This window comes from Saimiri boliviensis, chromosome 12 (assembly GCF_048565385.1).
Source record: "Saimiri boliviensis isolate mSaiBol1 chromosome 12, mSaiBol1.pri, whole genome shotgun sequence".
In the NCBI taxonomy this organism is placed as follows: domain Eukaryota; kingdom Metazoa; phylum Chordata; class Mammalia; order Primates; family Cebidae; genus Saimiri; species Saimiri boliviensis.
The window spans coordinates 18828463-18848637 of NC_133460.1; the positions used below are offsets into that span (position 1 = coordinate 18828463).

Here is a 20175-nt window from a genome sequence, read left to right on the forward strand (position 1 = left end):
AAAAATACATCACCAAAGAGCACTCCTCATGCCTCTCATACGGATTTCAGAGTGAAGAGTAATGATTTTCCTTTTGATACTGATATATTCTTCGGAAATCTTTTGTAGGATCTGAAACTGTTTTCTGAAGAACTTTAAGAGGTAGGGCCCACATTTTAGGACTCCTTTTTTTTTTTTTTTTTTTTTTAAAGACGGGGTTTCATCATGTTTTCAGGCTGGTCTTGAACTCCTGACCTTGTGATCTGCCCACCTCTGCCTCCCAAAGTGCTGGGATTACAGGCGTGAGCCACCAGGCCCGGCCTTAGGAGTCTTTTGATTAGAAAGTGCCCATAAATTCTGTCCTGTAACTGAGCTTGATATGCATAGTGCTAGGAATTTCTGACGCTAGAAAGTCCTGTTTAGGACTTTCAGACCCTATGAAACAGAATATTTAATGCCTTGATTGTACCAGTAACAGTGTGTGTAGGTGTTTCACAAAAATACACAGAAGAATGACTACTGTTCTCACTTTAACTGATTTGGAACCTAGTTTGCCATTGAATAAAAAGTCCACAATTCATTAATTCAGCAAACATTTATTGACTCTCAAGTGCTAGCCAGTGTTTCAGGCACTGGGTGTACAAAGGTGAACACAAGCAAAAGGTTCAGCCTCTCATGGAGCTTACATTGGAGTGGGAGCTGGGGACAGAGAGAGAGATAATGTATACTCCAATAAATCAGGTTTTGATCAAGTGCTGAAGAAAATAAGAGTGATGTGATAGGAATTGTCTTAACTGTAGATATGGTCAAAAAGGACCTTTCTGAGGAGGTGACACTTAAGTAGAGCTTTAAGTGTAAAGAAGGAGCCAGCCAAAGATAAGGGGAAGATCCTTCCAGGTTCAGGGAACAGCTGGTGTAGAAACTGACTGGAATGTGCTTGTCAGGGTCCAGGGAAAGGGAGGAAAGAGCCAGGCTAGGTGGGAGGTAATGGGAAGAGGATGGGTTGGGTTAGTAATAGACAGAGCTTAGTGAACACTGGGAAGGGTTGGAGATAAGGTCAAAGAGGTGGATATGGGGCTCAGAATAGGTAGGCAAACAAATTAAGAGCAGGAAGGAGGAGGAAGTAAAAAATGATGCTACTTGTTGACTAATTCTCTTGCCTTAACTAGGTCTTATCACTTACTGTTTTTGCAGGTACTGTTGGACTATCATAATAAAAAAAAGTCACTCCGCTGAGTGGGAGAGGAAGAGGCAGTGGTCACCTGGGTCTTTTCTAGCAGATAAATCTCAAGCTGAGTGTTCAGATTTCAGCAGGATGTTCAATTGAGGGCACACCTCGTTCCTTATTTTGTCTTATATGCTGCTATTTAAAACTGCATAATATGTTCTCTGAATGTGTTCTAGTATACGAATACTCCTTTGCTTCCAGCTCTGCATGTATTTAAAGTTGAAAGATTGGGCAAGTGTTAATAACATGCCCTTGTCGGTCTACCAAGATGTCCATCAGGATCTAAGTTTCAGGTTTTCTTTCGTAGGGAGGCAGAGTTTATGTTGTAATAGTTCCACTCTTGTCTGGTCCTCCTGATGACTAGTAATGCGTGACTAGTAACTGAGGTGTAGGTTGGTGCTAAACATTCACTCAGTGGATTACGTTAGATAAATGACCATTATGGGGCTCAGTTCCACTGTGTCGGCATCTTTGTGTTGGCATGTAACCAAGGGATATAACCTACTTTTGTCTCCTGCTGGGGGCATTCATCTCTAATAACATACTGCTTTTCAGCCTCACCTTGACCAGATTGTCCACTTGAGAGGCCCAATCATGACTCCTTGATTTGGCCCTCTTGAGCCATGTCACAGTGGGCTGAAACAGAATATGCTTTTTTCTTCTTTTGAACCCCACAACAGTGACTAGTGTGTTCTTTGAGTGAATTGGCTCTTTGAGCCAGGCGGTTGAGAGACTTAAATGTTGCTTGGGCTATTTGTAGTAAACTCAGTATTAGAAATGCCAAATAAAACCTTTTAGTGTTTGGAGAAAATGATCAGAAATTGAAGATTTGTCACCTGTTTTAGGTTCTAGTATTCTAGTGGCACCTGTGGAAGGACTGTCGAAAACTTGAACAGAGCTCTCTGTGCAGTTCTAGGGGTAATGAAGGGGACGAGGTAGATCCTGGTACTGAATTACTAATTCTGACTTGACTGCAAACAGAAAGTCTTTTAGTTAGCCAGCAAATGACTAAAGTAAACAGCTAGGAACAGGCAAATAGCGTCTACTCTCCGTACTAGAGAATCTCAAAGGAATAGAGAATCATAGTGATACTTATTAATTTAATTATTTGGCTTTGGCCCAGGTTAAAGAGTTTGGATTTAACTCATATGCTAATGCTGGGCATAAAATGCCCTATCCGATGGGTTACTAAGCTCTCCACTTCATCTTTATTTCAATGGTTTATTGTAACTCAAATATGAAAATATCCTGTAGGCTGAAGTTTCATCAGCCAGTTTGGAGACTGGTGTCTCTTTTCTAATTTTTGAAAGGAGGTGGATGGGTAGGAGGGGACTTGAACACAAGGGGAAGCCATTGACTCCTACATTGGCTACTAATTGTGTTTGGGGAAAGAATCTGCAAAATTAAGTGAATTGGATCTTTGGAGCTGAGCTGGCCTTTTAATTTAGGGTACCAGTGGATTTGTTTCTTACACTTTGCAGGCTTTTGGACGAACTCTTCTGAAAGGTGGGCAACCTAGAAAGCCAGTTGATGCCATTTGCTATTGCAGTTGTGGGTAAGTGGTTTTGCCTTGCATTACACAACTTAAAGGTAATCTGATTTTGCTACTGTTTTGGGATACAGATGCTGTTTGATTTACAATGTGGTTACCTTTGGTAACCCCATCATAAGTTGAAGGTATTGTAGGTAAAAAAATGCATTTAATATACCTTATCTACCGAACCTCATAGCATAGCCTAGCGTCCCTTAAACATGCCAAGAACATTAGCTTGCAGTTGGTCAAATGTATCTAACAAGGCTGTTTTATAATAAAGTATTGAATAGCTCATGTAATTTATTGAACAAATACTGGAAGTGAAAAACAGAATTGTTAATTGTTGTATGAGTACTTGAAATAGTCAGGGACTGTTTACATGTGCTGTAGGAAGGAGAGTTCATTGTACACTAGCTGCCAGTTGTTTTGAGGTGAAGAAGTGGTAGCTTAGGTTGAAACAATGGTAATGATGTGGTAACTCCTGTCTCCCCAGGTCTTGATAACTGAAAATTATCTCTTTGTGTCTGTTTATAGATGTTGATACCAGTGAACCAGAATCCATTCTCCCTCAATGTTGGGACTATTCTGAAGCTCTTTGCACAATGGACCAGGGTTAATTGAGTTAGTGTCTTTCAGTTCAAATCTAGTTTCACTAGTTCTTATGTTTGTTTTTCTAGATAATGATGAGTCCTATTTCTTTTGGATGGTGGGAAGAGATTACTACAGAACTTGACCATTTAATTAGTAAATAATTTCAAACTAAAGCATAACTTATTTACATCCCCTTGGTATACTGGGGGATTGGTTTTGGACCCCTTGGATACCAAAATTTACAAATGATGAAGTGGTAGTATATGGGAAGGTGCAGGGAGTGACGGTGATGCACATCTGTAGTCTCAGCTACTCAGGAGGCATTTCTAGATTACTTATAATACCTAATACAGGTTGGATGTGATGGCTCATTCCTGTAATCTCAGCACATTAGGAGGCCGAGGTAGGAGGATGGCTTGGAGGCCAGGAGTTCAAGTCTAGCTTTAGGTAACATAGTCAGACCCTGTCTCTATAAAAAATTTTAAAAACTTAGCCAGGCATGGTGCTGCATGCCCAAAGTCCCAGCTACTGGGGTCACTAAGGCAGGAGAATTGCTTGAGCCCAGGAAGTCGAGGCTGTAGTGAGCCATGATGGAGCCCTTGAACTCCAGCCTAGGTGACAGAGCAAGACCACATCTCAAAAACAACAGCCAAATACAATGTAAATGGTATGGAAGTAGTTGCTATACTGTATTTTTAAAAATTCAGATTTTTATTGTTTTATTATTATGTTTGTATTTTCCAAATATTTTTGATCTGTGGTTGGCAAATCTACTGATGTAGAACCTGTTGATACAGATGGCCGATTGCACTGAAAATGAGAGAAAAGGTTAGAAGTGGCTCAAACTCTTACTCTCTGAAGTTGTGATATGTTGAAAGAAGAGAATGGCAGAGAGGGAAATGCTAAATCATTTTCTTTAAGATGTGTGCAAATGAGACCTTCTTTAAATATACATTAGAATGGGGAAGCTCAGTAAAGCTTAGTAAATCACTACCTCAGGACTGAGGTGGTGATTAGCTCTCGTGGCAAAATAAGTCACCTATGACCAGTGCCTGGATACCAGCCTGGTTGCATGCAAAGGCAGACTGTTGATGATTCCTCCTACCTTTCTGAGGGCTTGGCTTTGTTCAGAAGTGTCCTTTGAGCTGTGTTATGTTGTTGGGCTTAGGATTGAATTGCCACACAGAAATTTAGATGGCATAGTGTTGGGAAGCATTGTCCCTGATCCTTTTGTGCCCTGCCCTCTTTGAGGGCTCAACCGCAGGACCTGGTGACTAGAAATAATTCTGTCACTTGGGCCTGCAGATTCAGACCAGGTCTGATGACTGACTGAGGATCTCAGATAGCAGCAGTGTGTAGTGTGGCACTCTTCATTTTTGAGACACTTAGTATCTTGGAGCCACTGCCCCTCTTTCTGCCTGTTGGTCCAAGAGAAAGTGTTAGACCTGCCCCTTTTTAATTTATTATGTTTTTATTTATTTTTTGAGACAGAGTCTCACTATGGCTCAGGCTGGAATGCTGTAACATTATCAGGGCTTACTGCAGCCTCAACCTCCTAGGCTCAAGCGATCCTTCTGCCTCAGCCCTGCTGAGTAGCTGGGACTACAGGCATGCACCACAATACCCAACTAATTTATTATATTTTTAGTAGAGATGGAGTTTTGCTGTGTTTTCCAGGCTAGTCTCAAACTCCTCACCTCAAGTGATCTGCTCGCCTTAACCTCCCAAAGTCTGGGATTATAGGCATGAGCCACCACACCTGGCCTGCCCCTTTATTTTAGTAGCAGATTGTTCCCACACAAGCAACAGAATTGGGTTACAGCTTTTAGCTCTCTATCATTCATGGTGGGTTTTAACTCTATGCAGTGTTTGCCTAAAGTGGATGAGTATGTGTTCTGTAATTTTGAGTCTGAACAAGTCTCAAGACATAGCATTACTACATTGAATGCTGTTAATTCCTCTTCCTGACATTAGGAGAAGCAGGAAAAAGTCAGATCCTTTTGCAGAATCTTAGCATATTTGGTTAGTTTATTTCAAGCTGGGCTTTGAGGAGTCCTCTCTGGCCACTGTTGAAGTATGCTTGTGGCAGGGATGAGGGGGTTTTGCCGTTTTCCTTTTGTTTCATGTTACTACTTCAGTCTGTGAAAAGTTACTGTAAACTTCTGTTATGTTGGGCTACCCTGTAAGAAAATGTTCTGAGGCAGAAAACAGGTTGAAAAGTGGTGTTTTTTAGTGGGAAAACAGAAATCAAGAAACATGAGTAGGCTGGGCATGGTAGTGCACTGCATGCTTGTAATCCCAGTACTTTGGATGAGGCAGGAGAATCGCTTGATTCCAGGAATTTGAGATCAGTCTGGGCAACACAGTGAGATCCCATTTACAAGAAATAAGAAAAAGGAGCTGGGAATGGTGTTGTGCACCTGTAGTGTCAGCTGCGCGGGAGGCTGAGGCAGCAGGTCGAGGCTGCAGTGAGCTGAGATTGCACCAGTGGACTCTAACCTGGGTGACAGAGTGAGACCCTGTCTTATTTTTTTTTAAAAAAAGATGAGTAAATGCTTAAAGTTACAGGGCAAGCTATAGGCAGCAGCAGGGCTAGAATCAGGCTTTCTCTTCACTAATTATTCTTCTCTCTGTTGCACTATATCTCTCAAACAAGTCAGTGTAGGCACTCAGTAAAGTTCGAGTTTAATTGAACCCTTGGTGTTTGGACTCTGTATTCTTGGGTTCCGTACTCAAACGTTTTGTCACAAACTATTTGTCTTTCAAAGAAGATTCCTTATAGTGAAGGAAATGTGAAGCAAAGTTATTAATGGGTAATGGGGTGGGAGGCTTCTTAGTTTTAGCAGTGGTTGTGGATACTTAATAGAGAGCTGGCCTTTTTTCTTCAGAATAGTTGTGATAGAGACCATATTACCTTCAGTAGGAGTTGAGGCATTATCCCTGCAAGTTTTATTTTTTCCCCCAAATCAAACCCCAAAATGGTCAGTACACTGTAAGTTTTTCAGATAAGCAAGTGAGCATGCTCTCGAACACCTGTGCAAAATGCTGAGACAGACTTCCATTTCCTGTGACCTGCCCTGGAATCTGAAGAGGAAAATCCAGGTGGCTCCATGGACAGAACAGCTTTTGAACAGCTCTGTGTAAATAATCACCATGGCCATGCATTCCTTATTTTTAAAAAATATCTGTAAAGCAAGTTAGCTTTCAATTAAATAGTTGCTTTATGTCTGCTTAATGACATGCCTAGGAAGTGCTCTTTAAACAGGAGGGGGAGATGAGGAATACCATTACAGTGAGGGCAACGGGACTCTAGCAGTGTGGGTCCTACGAGACAGCGTCCAGGGGCACACTGGAAGTCTTAGGCCCTCTGAGGAGGTGTTTTCCCAGTTGACATTTTCTTACTTCTCAGTAATTGGAATTAGAGAGTGTGGAGAGATGGGGTGAATGCTCTGTGTCTGCTTTTGAGAATGTTTTCAGGTTCGTTTTCTTTTAGAAAATTAGTTGTTCTTTGAAATAATTAGTCACTTGTTCGATCTTTTACTCAAAATGGTGTATCTCATGACCATGGTGAGCAGCATTCTGCTTGAGAGTTTCCTGACTTTTTATGAAAGAGAAAAGCCTAAAGACTTCGAGAGCATTAAGATGAGAAGTTAAGTTGGCGGAGATGAGTATGTGTAGGGTCGCTGCCTTTGAGATGGCACGGTGGTGGTGGTATTGTGGACTGGGAGAAAAGCCCATGAATGGTCTAGCTGGGAGAGGGTGGAAAATACTAACAGTGCACTTACTGGGGACAGAGGGTAGGGATTGGCCACAAAATTGGCCAACTCCAGGGAACGCCATTCACAAGAAGGGGACAGGGCCCTGTGGAGTTGGGCAGTACATTGGCCCTGGCCAGGGCTCTGACCACAAGTCATCTATCTCTCCCACAACTGGAAAGCATATTTCTGCCTAAGAGGGATGAGTGCAGGGACACAGTGGCTGGTTTGGCCAAATTGGCCTCCAAGATGGACTAATCAATCATGATCTACAGTTATCCCTGGTCCCAGCTAGACTACTGATAGGCATTTCTCCCCAATCCACATCCAGCCCACAGTATCACCATCAACACCGCTAAGCCATCTCAAAGGCCAGCTACCCTACATGTACTCCTCTCTGACAACTTAACCTCCTATCTTGGAGACCAATCATGCTTATGAACTGCTGGCCAAATTCCCCCCTCCTGCCCCGAGATCCTCTCTTAGGGCTTTATTTTGACAAATCAGAAGTTGGTAAACAAGAGGGATTATAATTACTGGCATGCATTAGAGTGTGTGGTTAGAGAACACTGGGTCGTTGCTCTTGACATTTAACAATGTTTGCTATCCAAACGAAAGTTACATGTCAGTCATTGACGTAATTAATAATTCTCTTGTGGAAACTGTAAGATGAAAAAAAACCTACTAATTAAAGAAAATTGGCTGGGCACGGTGGCTCACACCTGTAATCCCAGCACTTTGGGAGGTTGAGGTGGGTGGATCATGAGTTCAGGAGTTGAAGACCAGCTTGGCCAAGATGGTGAAACCTTGTCTCTACTAAAAATACACAAATTAGCCAGGCACAGTGGCAGGCGCCTGTAATCCCAACCACTCGGGAGGCTGAGGCAGGAGAGTTGCTTGAACCTGGGCAGCAGAGGTTGCAGTGAGCTGAGATTGAGCCACTGTACTCTAGCCTGGGTGATAAGAGTGCCATACCCACCCCCAAAAAAATCATTTTTGACTTCACATTTGTACAACATCCACATTCTCTTTGGCAGGCCAAATTAGTTTAGCCTTTCTTTAAAAATTAAAAAATTGTCCATAGGACCTGATTTTCTACTAGTGCCATCCTGCAAGCAGTGCTCTGAATTGGTAACAGGTGTAGATTTAATGATTAAATCAAGCAGGGAAGTGGCTTCTGAGCATCAGGATGGTTAGTTTTAGTGTGAACCTCTTAATGAGGTTATTAAAATTATATCATTCCAACAGTTCTTGGGCAGCAATTGAATGTCCACCAGTTCAGTTCTGTTTCTGTGTGGAGTTAGCATAGACCACACATGTTAATTTTGTTTTTTGTTTATAAAGACTGGGTCTTGCCCTGTTACCCAGGCTAGAATGCAGTGGTACTATCATAGCTCACTGTCATTTCAAACTCCTGGGCTCAAGTGATCTTCCCACCTTAGCCTCCCAGGTAGCTAGGACCAGAGGCACATGCCACCATGGCTGACTAATTTAAAAAAAAAATTTTTTTTTATAGAGATGAGGTCTTACTGTGTTGCTCAGGCTGGTCTCAAACTCCTGCCTCAGGTGATCCTCTTGGCCTCTCAAAGCACTGGGATTACAGGTGTGGGGCCCCAGACCCTAAGACCCCACATATTACTTATTTGTTCCCTCAAAATTGCCCCACTTCAGATGCCAGCTGCAGGCATTGGATATTCCTACAATACCCAAACTTCTGCCCAGGAGACCATAAATTTGGTTGTTTCCATGACCCCCCCCATCCCAGGTTTGATAATTTGCTAGCATGAGTCACAGAACTCAGTAAAGCATGATATTTAGGATTACAGTTTTGGTATAAAGGATTTATTTATAGCTCAGGAACAGCTGAATGGAAGAGACATATAGGGCAAGATATGAGTTAGGGGGTGCAGAGCTTCCATGCCCATTCTGGTGTGCCACTCCTAGCTCGTAGATGCTTTTACCAACTTGGAAGCTCTCCCAGCCTCATTGTTTCGGAGTTTTAATTGAGGTTTCATTGTATAGGCATGATCATTGACCATTGGTGATTGAACTTTGTCTCTAGCCAGCCCTTCCCTCCCTGGAGCTCAGAAAATAGGGCTTTGAAGTCTAATCGTGTGCTTGGTCTTTCTGGCTTGGCCAGCCCTTCACTGGAAACTATAAGGGCCCATGGTGAAATCACCTTGTTGGCATAAACTCTGGCATGTGCTCCAGAGGGTTCTTCATGAATAACAAAAGACAGTCAGAAAATTCCAAGGGTTTTAGGAGCTCTGGCAGGAACAAAAGACAAAGACCAAATATATTTTTCTTATGCAACATTAGTACTCCAGTTTTGTATCTTGTAAGTAGTAATGGAATAAGCCTACCTAAAGTTGATTTAAACAATTAACAATTGACATTTCTTGACATACCAGATACTGCAAATTGATTAGCTTTAGATTATAAGGAGCAAATTCTTCCTTCAATCAGTGTGAAATGGCTTTCCCAGATTATGCAGTATTCTTGAACTTCAAAAGTGCATTAGGTCTAGAGTTTCCTAATGGAAGAAACAAGCTTATTTATAATGCAGATTTCATGTTACTATTTTTTTTCCCCCAAGACAGAGTCTCACTCTGTTGTCCAGCCTGGAGTGCAGTGGCACGATCTCAGCTCACTGCAATCTCTCCCTACCGAGTTCAAGCGAGTCTCCCACCTCAGCCTCTTGAGTAGTTGGGATTACAGGCACGTGCCACCACACCTGGCTATATATATTTTTTGAGACAATCTTGCTCTGTTGCCCAGGCTGGGATGCAGTGGTGCAATCTTGGCTCACTGCAACCTCTGCCTCTTGGGCTCCAGCTCTGCCTCAGCCTCCTGAGTAGTTGGGATTATAGGCATGTGCCACCACGCCCAGCTAAATTTTGTATTTTTAGTAAGAGGTAGGCCAGACTGGTCTCAAACTCATGACCTCAAGTGATCTGCCCACCTTAGCCGCCCAAAGTGCTGAGATTGCAGACGTGAGCCTCTGTGCCTGCCCCTGGCTAATTTTTGTATTTTTAGAAGAAACAGCATTTAACTATGTTGGTCAGACTGGTCTCAAACTCCTGACTTCAAGTGATCAACCCGCCTCGGCCTTCCAAAGTTTTATGATTACAGGTGTGAGCCACCGTGTCTGGCCTATGTTACCTTTTACTATGACTTTTAAAAAGGTTTAGCTGTACATAGTAGGCCAGGCACAGTGGCTTATGCCTGTAGTCGCAGCACTTTGTGAGGCCTAGCAGGGAGGATCACTTAAGCCCACGAGTTCAAAACCAGCCTGGGCAACATGGCGAAACCCTGTCTCTACAGAAAATACAAAAGTTAGGCAGGCATGGTGTTGCGTGCCTGTGGTCCCAGCTACTTGGGAGACTGAGGAGAATCACCCAAACGCGGAAAGTTGAAGCTGTAGTGAGCTGTGATCGTGCCACTGCACTCTACCCTCAGCGACAAAGTGAGACCCCATCTCAAAACAAACAAACAAAAAATAGATGTATATAGTACATTGGTTAAGAGAGTATAGGTTCTAGAGTCAGTCTGGGTTTGAGTCTGAACTTTATCACCCACTTGCCACTTGACCTTGGATGAGCCACTTCTCTCTCTAAGCCTCAGTTTCCTCAAGTATGGAGTGAGGATAATCACAGTAAATAGTTGTGAGGATTCAATAAGATAGTGCATTTGACGGACATGGGACAGTGCCGGGCATATAAACAAACATTTCATAACATTAGTTACTATTGGCTACATGGCATCCATTGCTATGCGCACCTGGATGGCAGCTAACTCCCAAAGAGCCAAGAGTCGTGTGTATAATTTTACCTCCTCTTATAGTCAGTTTATAGGACAGTGTATAAAAGATTGCTAGGCACACAGTAGACACAGTTATCTATCATTTGAAAATAAAACCTGTCCTCTGGGTATCTGGGAAATACACTAGTGACTCTGTAATGGAAACTTCAGTGTGTTTCCAAAGCTGGCCTAAAATCCAGAGATGGAAAATCTTCCTCCTGAAACCCTATGGAGCCTGTATGAGTCTAGCAATGGGGACAGGGGCTAAGATACTGTAGGATCAAAAATTGGGAAACTGATCCAGGAGACATTTTTATCTTTGGCTGTATGCCTTGAGGTTCTGTGAGTTGGGCAGAACCACATTAGACTTTGGGAAAGGAAATAGATGTATTTCAGCCAGTCTAAATAATGTTTGACAGAGTCTCAGATAAAGTGAAAAGCCCAAATCCACATACATGCAAAAGGGCTTCCTGACTGCTTAGAGTTTGCTTGTTGGTCAACTCCTCTGAGGCCAAGTCTCTAATTCTTCCTGTAGCTCAACTACCAAGAGAATTTACCATAGTGGGACTGCCACTGGACTAAGTTCTTAGTTCTAGTCTAGACCCTGCCATCATTGCTGTTTTTCCTTGGGCAGATCATATCCCCTCTCAATCTGTTTCTTTAACTATGACATAAAGGATTTAAGACTAAATTACTGTTTCTCAAAGTGTGGCTGTGGTTACATTTGTAATTTATGTGCCGCTGAAATGAACACTCATGTGTTTTTTGTACTGCTGATGGTGCATGAGATGATTTTTGGTGTTACATGATGAATACTTTTCATTTACTAGTTCTGTTTTTTAATGTGTATGAATGAAAACATAACTATCACATCACACATATGAATTCATGAACAATAGTGCTTAGGATGATACTAAAGTCATGTCAAAAGACAAAATTGCGACCAATTTAGTTTCCACATCTCAATTGGCTGTATTGCAATTCTAGAATTGGGCAATGTTTCATTCCATAATATAGAATAAGTGTTTAGATGAGCTAAGCAGGAGTTGGCTTTATAGATGGAAGGGCTGAAGAAAGCAGAAGCAAAGAACGAAGAGTGTATCACTCCTTTCAAAGCTACTTTTCTTGTAAGGCAGGACAGGGAGACAGAACAATAGAGAAATAACTGATTAGTTAACATTAGATTACTTCTGACTTTTGTGTTTGTGTGTAAGGAAAAGCTAGGGAACTTTATTGTCATGCCAATTGAAGATTTAAACTTGCAGTTTGGGAAGTTGGATATTATCTCTTTCTCTTGGTTTCTCGGAAGGTCAGATAACAAACTTAGTTTGGGCATGAGTGACTCCATTTTGATTTTTAGTCTGGTCTCTTGGCGCCTAGTGCAGGAGCTTAGTCCAGAACCATAGCCTCTATCATTTTTATTTAACAGTAGATACAGTTCTTAAAAAAGCTTTTGAGAAAAATATTAGATAAACAGTAGATGGGATGGTAAAGGTGGGATGTGAATGGCTGAAGTTTGTAGGTTCCAAGACTCAGTAACTCTAGTGCAATGCTGCACCTTAAAGTCTTTGTGGTGATGGCCAAAGTTGGGCAGGTCCAAATTTCAGGATTTAAACACTTGCCTTCAGAAGTCTCAGGCAAAAAAAAAATACTTGACTAACTCAAGCAAATTGACAAATTTCTTTTTTTGCATTCATGGCAAAAATACCCAGAAATAGGCTATGTAGAATTTAAAATATCATAGACATTAGTATGGTGGCTTTTTTTTTTTCCCGATGAAAAACTGAATAATGTTTCCTCTTTCACCAGCAGTTTCCCTGCAACCTGGATTGCTCCTTGTTTCTTCATTGTTTGGTGTTGGGACTTTCCATGTTAGAAGTTAAGTTAGGGTCTGACTTGTTCTGTTGGGGTGGGAGAAAAAGCCTAATTGCTTCTTGAACCCAAGCCAGTGCATGAATTCAAAGCTTTGTCCCATCTCAAGAGCTGACCTGTACATTACTCCTGGAAACTGCTTTAAAGGGACAGTGTGACATGTGCCCTAAAATGACGTTAAAGATTGAGGCAGGCAGTATTTAAAATCTCATTTCACTGTGTCATATTGCTCATAATTCTACATAGTGGGGTCTTGAGAAGGAAAACGCATAGTGGTAGAAATAATACAGACTACTGTGGGAGGTACTTTCTTTTTCAGTAAAACCCAGAATAAAACGGAAATCTCTGTTGAGCAATAGAAGCTGAGAAAGCTGCTTTCAGATGTCCTCTGTGGTTTTTTGAGTTTTTTTTTAAGCCTTAATTACCTGTAATCCCTAGACATTTTCTGTGTATCTTAACACTGTCATCCTTCATTATCTACATTTAAGTGTTGGTCTGTGTTTTGCAAATGATTTTGTTCTAAATTAACATGGTGTAAAGGGCCATAGATCTGGTATAGCTCCTTGTAGTAGTTATTTAGTGTTTCAAATTTTAGTTTTAAAAAATTGCTATAAAGATGTTTCCAAGTCTGGTATCTTTCTGTGCCAAGTATTACTAGTGAAGGTTAAACTAGAACAAAACAGTGATATAGCCCAAGAATATTCTCCTACTTTATTTTCTTTACTTATTTTGAGACAGGGTCTCTCACTGCGTCGCCCAGGCTGAGTGCAGTGGCGTAATCATGATTCACTGCAACCTCAGACTTACTTCTTGTACTTAATACACGGGGTGGGATCTTTGCCTCAATTCCTCATACTTTGTAAATTTCGATTTTGTCATTCTTGTCTCCAGAGAGAGGTCCTGACCTGTGTCATTGGGCACATTGGCAAGGGGGAAAAAGGCTTTTACTGAAGGCTATGCTTTGCAGGATAAAAAGTCTGCCTTCCCACTACAATCTAATTGATGACATTCAGCAAGCATCCTTTGAGCAGATTTTGAGTTCAAACTAAGCAACTTACTTTTCTCCTTGGATATAAAAATGACAAGACCACCTTGCTTGTAGACGTCAAGTTTCTAAAACAGCCCATTTCCCTTGGTGCGGAAGTTAGTCATTATGTGTAGGCAATGGCTGAGGAGTCTGGATACATTCTGAAAGGGGAGGGGCCCAGTTGTGACATTTGCCCTTGGTCTGCAGACCAGGTTTTGCAAAGCTAGAGTGGGGCTGTTTGTTTTCTTCTCTTCTTGGAAAATTGCCATTGGATCAGTATGTCTTGGTTAAGATCTTTTGTGGGTAACTGAGCAGTTGGGCTTTTAAAGATGTGAGCCACATGAAAGAAGACTGTTCTTTCCCAGTCATACAAATAATTATCTCCATGGTTGTGTAATCTCCGTAAGAAGTATGAGCATTGAAGACCACACATTTAAAAACTTAAGGTATAACAGAGTCAGAAGGAAAGATGTACAAATATAGTGGCAGAGGTCAGTACCTTTGTAAGCCATTCTTACATGTTTCCAACACCACTTATCATGGTCTTCTCATGGTGGAATAACCTTTCAGTTTATCCAGAATCATTTTACTCCTAAAATAAAGTCCTTTTAGAATGTTAGAAACTTGAATTTTCATGGTAACTTCAAGTTTTAAGAAAAAGTTTAATTGACTTAATCTTTAACTCTGACTTTAAAACTTTCCTAATCAAAGAGCTGGAATTGCCTATTTGCTTTTCCAAGTTTACAGCTGTCAACCGTTGGTTGGACTAGCAGAAAGAGATAATCAAAAGTTATGCAACAGGTAAAAATCTTTCCAGTTGCCTTTTCCCCATTTGGAAGGAAACCTGTTTTTCCTTCCCTCTGAGCAGTTTGGCCTAAGCTCCTCCCCTTTTTGATTTGCATACTTACTATTTGCATACAGTACTTCAATTGATTCACTCAACAGAAGATCTACAGTATTTAGTACTTCTGATACAACCTACTTAAGCAAAAGAATTTTCAATTATGATAGCAGTTTCATAAAACAAAAGCTTTAAAAACACACTTTTAAAGTACTGAAGGTACTGAAACTCTGAAATCTGAAATGCTCCAAAATTCAGAACTTTTTGAGTCCTGACATGAGGCCCAAAGGAAATGCTCATTGAAGAATTTCAGATTTCAGATTTTTGTATTGGGGTGCTCTACTGGTAAGTTTCTATTGTTAATATTCCAAAATCTGAAATTCAAAATCCAGAAAGAACACTTCTGGTCCCAAGCATTTGGGATAAGGGATACTCAACCTGTACAAGAAATTTTCTCCCTAAGAAGAACAGACTTTGTAATTTTCAAGTTAGAAATCTATGAGCAAAAGACTGGCTTTGTCAGACAGAATGTGGATCATTCATAGGGTGCTTCTGAAACTAAAAACCAGTTTTGTAAGCTAAAAAATTTTGGCCTCCAAAATGTAATGCTTTCATGGTTGTATTCAAAGTGAAGTGTATGTAGTCTGAATTCTTCTGAAAGACACTCTAGGATTGGATACATGGTGTTTCAGGAAGAAGAAATGTGTTTATATGCTGCCAGCTACTTATTCCAACAAATTTTAGTGTCTGTTATAGATCTTGCTCTTAAGGACCTTATCGTCTGGTTGGAATATCAGACAGCAACAATTAGAAAACGTTGTAAAACCAGTGCTATAAAAATAGCAGTGCTATAAATGAAGGTGCTGAGAGGCAGAGAGGCTCTCAGTCAGTCAGGAGTCCTGCGGGAAGTCAAATCTGAGCACAAGGCAGGAAAGGGCAAGACTAGAGAAAGGAATGGGGAGGAATCTGAGCAGTGGTAACAGTGTATAAGACCACAGAGACAGGAGAGGCCGTGACATCTTGTGGAATGGCAGATGTTTCAGTATGCCCAAGGTACCCAGAATGAGAGAGGGAGAGTATTGACAATAGATGAGGCCAAATCCAGATGTATGCCTTGTTAAGTTTGGGTTTTATTCTGTAGGTGGAGAATTATGAAATTATTTTGAATAGAGATATGGCATGCTCACATATTGTATGTGTGTATGTGTTAGAAAGGCACTCCAGTGGCACTGTGGAAGAGAGATTGGAGGGAACAATCCCTGAAATAGATAAAACCATTTGTGAGGGTCTTGCAATATAAGCGATAGGGGGCCAAGCTCAGTCAGTCACTGCAGAGTTACTGAGAAGAGGTAGATATTCAGGAGTTAGAACTTAAAAATTTTGTCTTGATCTGATAAAACTTTATTATTTGTATGTCCCACACGCATCAATAGGTGGTACAGCGCTGTGTTCCATATAGTCATTCACAGACCCAGGTTGATGTAGGTTCTACTGTCTTCTGACTATACATCCGTACTTTATTGGTCACTGTCTTGGTTCATCATGGCAGAGGAAAAGATGTCTCGGATGTCATATGCCAACTCTACTTGCGCCTGGAGACACAAGTATCCCATCTTCTGCCCACAGCACAATGGTCAGAAGTAAACACATTTCCCCACCTGACTGAAAGTGTGCTTGGAAATTAGGGGAGCAGATGAAATATTTGGTGAGTTTCCTCTCTCTCTGTCACAGAGTAGAGGCTTGCATGAGCTGCTTCATTTCTGAGTTTATTTCCTCATCTGTAAAATAGGGATAGCAATAGGAACCTCCGAGAGAAGCTGTGGAGAGTAAATGCTATCATGACTGTAAAATGCCTAACGTTGTTTCAGGCAGATATTGGAGGGAACCTTCATCAAGCCTGGTTGAGATTTCCAAGCAGTGGGTCATAGTTCATTGGTGGGTTATAACCAACAATTAAAAATAAAAAAAAAGAAAAATAATGCAAATCAGTGCATCATAGAAGTAAGGATAAATATTGGGTAGTTTATTTATTTATGTGTTTATTTTTGAGACAGGGTCTTGCTCTGTCGTCACCCAGGCTGGAGTGCAATGACATACTCATCGCTCACTGTAACCTCGAACTCCTGGGCTCAAGTTACTCCCTCCCCTCAGCCTCCTGAGTAGCTGGGACTAGAGGTGTGCATTACCACACCCACCTACTTTTAAAAAATTTTTTGTAGAGATGGAGTATCACTGTGTTGCACAGGCTTGGGTACATATTTAAAAGGGTAAATATTCATAGAACTTTTCTTTGAGTTATACATGGATTTATATGTGTGCATTGGGTAAGGATATAAAATGTATTTCTCACTGAAGGTTGTAGTTAAAGTTTGATTTCTCAGTAACTCAAAGACTTATGCACAGCAAAGCAAACAAAAAAAAAACCACTCTATCAGAGTGTGCTGTTTTGAAAGAAGCAATTTAAACCTCCAGACTTAAAAAAAAATAGCTTTGAAAAGCATTATTAATTTAAGAATTTGAATTTTGGCTTTACTGCTATACCAATCCAACACTCCTATAATAATACCCTAGGAGGTAGGATATTATTATACCCTACCTCCTAGGGTATTATTATAGGAGTGTTGGATTATTTTATTAGTTGATATGTGTAAAAATGTTTTGAGAATGATGCCTGGTACGCAGTAAACCTTAAGTAACTATTTGTGGACATTATTATGTAAAAGTGGTAGAACTCTCCATTTAGGTAGATTTGTGCAGTGCACTAGGGACATAGTTGGCGCTTATTTTTCACTTGATTCTTTAGAAAGTGAATGCCAGTTAGCCGTTTTCTTTTCCTTTTTTTTTTTTTTTTTTTTTTTTTTTGAGACAGGGTCTTACTCTGTCACCCAGGCTGGAGTACAGTGGCATGATCACTGCTCACCACAGTCTAAGGCCCCTGGGCCCACGGGATCCTCCCACTTCAGTCTCCCAAGTAGCTAGGACCACAGACACGCACCACCAAGGCTGGCTAATTTTTTTATTTGTGTTTTTGTAGAGACTGGATCTCCCTATGTTGCCCAAGCAGGTCTTGAACTATTGGGCTGAAGCAATCCTCCTGCCTTGGTCTCCCACAGTGCTGGGACTGCAGGTGTTAGCCTCCACGTCATGCCAAGTTGGCCCTTTTTGTGTTACCATACATTTTCCCTGTCTTCTTGGAGCTTGCAGTCTAAGATGCTGTCACTAAAACAACAACAGCCTTTCTGTTCTATGTACTTTTGCTTGGGAGCCATGAATGTTTTTTTTCCAAGGGAATAAATAATGTATAATGCTTTTAAGCCTTGGATGCACAATAGACATAGTAAAGTATCTTAATAAAATGTCATCTTAGGCACTTAAAAAATTCAGTGAGAAGGACTTACTGGGAGGGAGAAATTATGAAGCATTTTCTTTTCTGGTTCTTAAAATACGTTTTTGGCCTGGAAAAACAAATATCAAAGTTGTTTTTAAGATAATTAGGTTGACTTCTCTTACAGTGAATAGTTGGTGTTAGCAAACTCATTTGTAGTGAGAAAGATGACTATGCCTTTTGCTGAGCAGTGGTAGATAATATACTTCCACTTCAGTAAGCCTATTGGCAATAGTGAGTTGTAACCTGGGTGAATAGGAGTTAATCCTGGCTCCCTGGCAGAAGTAGATTTGTTATGTAATTTATGATACCCAGAAGTCCTTTAGGGAGGTCTTTATTATCTTATTATCATGACAGTATCCATCTAGGCCTGAAGATTAATTTTTGTTGTTCTTATCTAGTTCTACCAGAGTGATTCTCCTAACTGGAAGGGTAGTAACTTGTTAAATGCTTCTATTTGGCTTTTGCTTTGACACAAAGGTATACTAATCAAGATTGGATGTTAGAAATCCAGAAGTATTTCAGTTAGTGATTTATTGATAGTTGAAAGGTTTTTTTTTTTTTTTTTTTTTTTTTGAGACGGAGTTTCGCTCTTGTTACCCAGGCTGGAGTGCAATGGTGCGATCTCGGCTCACCGCAACCTCCGCCTCCTGGGTTCAGGCAATTCTCCTGCCTCAGCCTCCTGAGTAGCTGGGATTATAGGCACGCACCACCATGCCCAGCTAATTTTTTTTTGTATTTTTTTAGTAGAGACGGGGTTTCACCATGTTGACCAGGTTGGTCTCGATCTCTCGACCTCGTGATCCACCCGCCTCGGCCTCCCAAAGTGCTGGGATTACAGGCTTGAGCCACCGCGCCCGGCCGAAAGGTTTTTACTTCTGTTAAACTGATGTTAACTTCTGAAAAATGAGTCATATTCAGGGTTTCAAACATTTCCTCTTTGACTAGCTTCAACAAAGGTTTATCAATGTTTCTGTCTCATAGGTTGCTGCTGCAATTCATTTGTGTCAGTCCTGCCACTGCTGAAACAAACAAACACAGGAGGGGTGTCACTTTGGTTTTCCATCATTTGACACAAGCAGACTTCTTAATTCTGTTACTGGTGGACGATCACTGTTAAAGAAGCCTGTGCTATTTTTAGGACTCACTGAGAAGTCATGTGGTGGTGTGATACCCCGTCCCCAGCTACCGGTGTTTAAACTTGTAATTTTCAATATATTGTGTTAAAACAAGCTTCTAATTCTGGCTATTTTTCTTTTCAATTTTAGGCCTAAAATTGGAAGCTCTGTTTTTATAAAACAGCCTCCTAGAAAAGTCACCGGTGTTGCTATTCTGTCTCTACCCCAAATATCATAACTGGGCCTGGGGGCGGGCAGAGTAAGAGCTGGCTGTTTCACATGGTTAAGCAGAATGTGTGGGCCTGCCAGCCGACGGAGGTGGAATCTGCCCTTTGCTTTCTCAGCAAGAACTTTTGGCTTTGGGGGCCCCGTTGAGGACTTTAGCTGTTGGCCTTTCTCACTGTCATATGAAACAAAGTTCATTGTCTCTGGTGGCATTAAAGAAATGGAAGACCTTTTTTGTCTGTATCTCTTACTCTCTTTGATAAGGTATGTGCTTCAGCCCTCCCCGTTAAAAGTCACTCTGTCATCAGGCAGTGATATCTCAAGAGGTGTAACACTGGCCATGATTCCTTGTGTTTTAAGCAATTGAATTTCTATTTAAAGCAAGCAGTATGCAGTATTCAAAAAAGCTGCTGGCTGTTGCTCCTGCATCTCTAGACATCTAAATATGATGCTTTATTTGTCGAGGTAGGGAAGATGCAGTTCAGACCAGCAGCCTGAGGCTTTTCACTGGAGTGCTCCTGATTGGTGAGCCCTTCGGTCTTCCTAGAGTGCTGTGTGTGGCTATGACTTCAGTAAACCCTTGGAGATAACACCCTGGCTAAAAGGAGGGGCACAAGTGATTTCTGTTAATGTGAATTTTTTCTAAGGGCCTGAGTGCAGGTCAAAAAGAAGCATGACAGGTTAAACATCTCCCTATTTTAGCTTCATATTCTGGATTTTGCTGTGTTTAAGGTGAAAATTAGATTGTGAAGTGAGGAGAGATGGAATCGCGTACTGCTGGCCAAGAAGCTGTGTTTGTATCACATTGTCTGAGAAACT

The 20175-nt window shown here is 41.2% G+C and overlaps 1 protein-coding gene across 6 annotated transcripts in view; it reads left to right on the plus strand.

Annotated features, from left to right (window-relative positions):
• DCUN1D3 (defective in cullin neddylation 1 domain containing 3) overlaps positions 1-20175 on the plus strand; it is a 46610-nt gene that overhangs the window by 1465 nt on the left and 24970 nt on the right. For 3 of the 6 annotated variants that reach the window (XM_039478469.2, XM_074381976.1, XM_074381975.1), the window contains exon 2: positions 2689-2762. The exons of 2 other annotated variants lie outside the window; for them this stretch is intronic. The gene's annotated coding sequence lies outside the window, so the exon portion shown is untranslated. Of the gene's footprint in view, positions 1-160; positions 2763-20175 lie in introns of those variants that run through there. One more of the 6 variants, XM_074381974.1, reaches the window with a different exon arrangement.